Raw genomic sequence first — 5000 nt, 5'->3', positions numbered from 1 at the left:
ATTATAATGGGTAATGGATAATATACGTGACACATCGTCTCAAAACGGTATTATGTCGGAACGAACCAGATGCTTAAAAGGTGAATATAATGTTAAAACTGGTTAAAAATAAAAATTGTTGGCATCAGCACCCTAAAATATGGTATCCATTCTTCTCAATAAAACATACAAACTCAACACAAGTCTGATATTTCTGTCTATAAATTTAATTTTCAACATCTTAACCATCCCGACTTAAAACCGTTTTGAGGCGAAGGGTCAAATATAGTGTTGGTTTAAGAGTATTTCCATTTCAATAATTATCCATGTCAATTTGTGTTATCAGACCTGCAAATAAGAACACGTCACATTGGACTCTTAATATGTAGCCTGTGTAACCATTGAAGCAGAAATATTCCGGCATTGTGTATCAAATCCCTGTTTTCTGAATACGACCCAACAGCACTATTTTGGGACATTCTGTAACAACTTGAGCTTATTTTCTGAAACATCAAGTAACAGAGGATAACAATGAATCTAGCTTTGAAAATTAGAGTGAAACACCACGTTTCTTGATCATACTACCAGAGAGCAACTGTCGAAAAGATCCGTTTTATATTTGAGCCGATGGACCATGATGTTAGATTGTAAGTACATCGTTACTTCTCTATTTAGATATATGCTCCTGGGTTTCTTACTTTATCAACGAGTTCTTTCACATGGCCCTCCACACCAAGTGACAATCTCAACTCTATTAATCAACAAATATAATATATATATAAAGCGAGACTGTCGCACAAGGGAGACAAATCATTCTGATTAATACAACTTACAAAAAATAAAATTGGTTATCTCCTTTACTACGCTCGCGCTACCTTACTTTTCCCGTCAATGTCGTTGTTCTTGTTCTTGTTGTCGTTACGTCGTCGTCCTAATTATTATTATTATTATTATTATTATTATTATTATCATCATCATCATCATCATCATCATCATCATCATCATCATCATCATCATCATCATCATCATCATCGTCGTCGTTGTCGTCACGTCGTTATTATTATTATTATTATTATTATTATTATTATTATTATTATTATTATTATTATTATTATTATTATTATTATTATTATTATTGTTATTATTATTATTATCATTATCATTATTATTGATGAAAATTGAAAAGAAAGCTCGAAATCCTACTTTAAAATTATGTACATAATCGGGGAAAAATTATATAATATGTTTCTTCCTCTGATCATCAGTAGTATAATATTATAAAATAAAATGACTAGAAAAATCTAGGTCACATTTGTTTTTGTTTTTACAACGTCAGCTAATTGGCTCCTTCTACTTTCCCTCTTTCATTAGACTAATAAAATCTTGCCATTTTATTGTTCTTTGGTGCTTATTATATTATATGACCTTAAATATATTGGGATCTGTCGTTTTCTTATGCTATGATTGATGTACCATACCTGCCAATCCTTCCTCTTTTGGCGGAATCATTCCTATTTTCACTCTTCCTTTTTTTTTTTTTGCACTATTCTGTCATTGTTTGAAAAATTCCGATTTTCAAAAATGATGATAACGGTAAGAATAAAAAAAGGAGGGGAGAGGTGGGGGGGGGGGGGGGGGGGGGGTTAAAAGGTGATTTTAAAAAAAATGATAGCTAAAAGGGAGCTAAGTAGGTAAATTAATTGCATTCCCGATTCCATTACCTAAAACATGTGATCATATTATGTAGTTTTGCTAGCTGTGCCAGAATAAGGTCTTTATGTGTTTGGTGGCAAAGATGCTGGTAATTTTGATACAGAATTATCCATTGTCAAGAAATTCCTATTTTTTTTGTCTCAAATTCCTATTCTGTGACGTTCTGATTCCACGTTTGGAATATGAAGGGTTGGCAGGTATGGATGTAGTGCAATAATTGTTAGTTTAAACAAAATGAAAACACTCATAAAGCAACAAAAACAAATCTTTTAAATTATCTTGATATGACTAATGATTTTGCCTTATTATTGTCTTTAGGAATGTTACCAGCAACTTATAGTTTTTCCTGCTGTTAAACGCTGCTTGTTTTTCTCTCCATATTATAGCCACAATGGAATCCTGATCAAGTCAGTTCACCCGGACCAGAAATATTGGTCGAGTTTATCCAATTTCAATGCTACACACTTAGAGAAAAAAAAATTAGAGAATTTGAGACCAACAAGAGGTTTGACTTTAAGCAAAAATCGATTTAAAGAGTGTTGACTTAATGGGGATCCCACTGTATTCTTGCTTCCCAAGTGATGTAAACATGCAAATAAAAAAGCACAATTTGTCACAATCATAAATATTGTCTTTGCTCAAATTCTTATGATTATGACATTATATTGTCATATTTTAATATAGATTGGTGGGCAGGTCACTTGCTGTTCCTCTTTATCTGTTTTCCGAGTAAAGCTTTTGTATAGCCCAATATCCACTAAACGTGCTCAAGCGCTTTACAAGAGTCCCTGGCTAACAGCAACACATAACATTTAGGACGGGACGTGACGCCTGTTAGGCCATGTTCCAATTTTTTTCGGACAGAGACAACGCTGTTAACCTGAATACGGTGGGAGAATGTGAGTAAAGAGCCTTTTCCAAGGACTCGTCCATGTGCCGAGCGAGGCTTGAACCCAGGACCTTCCGATCCGACAGCGAGTGTCATACCACTGGACCACATAGCCGTTCAATAAAAAGCTCAGTTTTTTAAAGTTGTTTTCTGTCTTTGTCTTGGAATAAGATTACTAGGTTGTCCTTTTACCACCCAATTTATTCTCTCTGGTCGCGTAGTGTAGCAATCAGTCTCCTTCAGAGAAGGATTACAGGAGCACGACGTGAACGTTTGCTACTTGCTGTATGGGCCCGATCATGCCATGCCTCCAAGCTAGACCCCGAGCTCAACAACGCCTGCCGGATCGTAACGGGCCAGCTGAGAGCAATACCATTACCACTGGTCTACCGTGCAGCAGGAATAGCCCCACCACACATCCGGAGGGAAACTCATGCCCAAATACAAAAATACAAACAGGAAATGGACCAGAGACACCCCTTTCATGACCACAACTGCCCCAAAAGCAGGCTCAAATCAAGGAAAAGCTTCCTCACAGTAGAGAGCCTTCACCCAGACCACTCAGCATTCTCCCGCCTGGACAAATGGGTAGAATGGGACAAGACAGCAAACGATGCCCTCCAGCCCCAACAGAAAAGCTCCCAGCAGGCACAGACCTCAAGAGAAAAGACTAGGCGGCGTTGAACAGAGCTAGAGCAAAGGTGGGAAACACCGCCACCAACCTCTTTAAATGGAAAATCTCACCGGGCACTGAATGCCTATGCGGTCACCCCAGACAGACCATGGACCACATCCTGTCCGAATGCTCGCTGGGACCTCACTGCACCAATGATGACCTGAGGGAATGCAACCAGACTGCCCGGGACTGGCTGACTCACTGGCGCGACAAGATATGATGATGACTAGGTTGTCCTGCTCCCACAGTGGGAACACTGATAGTGTGCTCTTGGAATGAGATTACTAGGTTGTCCTGCTCCCACAGTGGGAACACTGATAGTGTGCTCTTGGAATGAGATTATTATGTTGTCCTGCATCCCACAGTGAGAACACTGATAGTGTGCTCTTGGAATCTACATCTGTTTCCTATTTGAACCAATTCTCCTTTGTCTTACTTTTTCTTGGGTGCTTTAATTGTAATTCTAGAACTTTTTACAACCGTTTTCTTTCTTTTTACTGGCGCTGATATGACCTTTATGTGTTGCAAGCGCCGTAAAACCCCTTAAACACTAAGCTCAACTCAATGGCTTTATCTTGGAATGATATTACTTGGTTTTGTCCTAGCCCAGGCAGGAGTCCTTGACTAGAAGGGAAGAAGTCAAATGTGTAACTATAATTTTGGGAGATGATGTTTTTTTTCTTGTAAATAATGTCTTTGTTATGTACTGTACACATTTTTGTTTTAAATATATAATGGCTTGGAAACATTTGAGTATGTACCTCATGGGACGGCGTGGCCCCGCGGTACGGTCAATGCTTCGTACCAGAAAGGTACCGAGTTCGAATACCCGGTTTTTGTGTGGCCTGAAGCAAGTCACCTCGCCCGAGGTTAGTTTGCGGGGCTGCACTGCGGCTGACACCCGCGTTATTCCAGACTTCCCTTGGAATAGACCCTAGAGACAAATTTCCCCTTGGGGATGAATAAAGGGAATTTTACTTCACTTTTACTTTTATTAAGTGGGATCCTGTACTTGTGTCTGGATGAGACTTTTAGGTGATCTAAAACAAAGTACGCTGATGATAGTGTGCCGTTGAAATCTACATGTTCCCTATTTGAACCAGTTCCCCTTTGTCTTACTTTTACTTGTGTGCTTTTAATCTAAATATAGAAACTTTTGACTACCCCATTTTCTTCCCTTTTTACTGGAGCTGAAATGATCTTAATGTGTCGCAAGAGCCGTAAAAACCTTAAAACCAACCAAACAAATATTGGCTGTCCTGGCCCTGGCCGGACCATTGGATGAGAGGGAAACACAGTCAAATGTATACTATTAGAGTTGGGTTATATTTTTTTCCATTGTAAATCTTATCTTTGTTATGTACTGTAATATTTTTTTTGTTTTGAATGCCATGTTTTTAAAGCATTTGAGTGTACTGTATTCCTCTAAGTGGGATCCGATGCTTGTGTCTGGATAGGACTTTTAGGTGGTCTCAAGCAATGCACACTGACGGGGTGCTCTTGGAACTATCATCCTGCTACCTATTTGACCAGTCCCCTTGGTCTTAACTTCTCTAGGTGCCTTAATTGTAAATATAGTTCGGGTTTGTTTGTTTTTTTTTGTTTTTATACTATCCCATAATCTTGTTTTGTCATTTTATTTTTAACTGGCTCTGGAGTTACCTCAAAGTGTCGCCCTCAAGGGAACCATACACGTTGGGAATTTTCCTCGGGATGGGGTTGGCGACTAGACACACACACACA

The sequence above is a fragment of the Berghia stephanieae genome, chromosome 6 (assembly GCF_034508935.2).
Source record: "Berghia stephanieae isolate SIO BIC M18660-M18661 chromosome 6, UCSD_Bste_1.3, whole genome shotgun sequence".
Classification (NCBI taxonomy): Eukaryota; Metazoa; Mollusca; class Gastropoda; order Nudibranchia; family Aeolidiidae; genus Berghia; species Berghia stephanieae.
Note: the sequence above shows the minus strand (reverse complement) of the source record.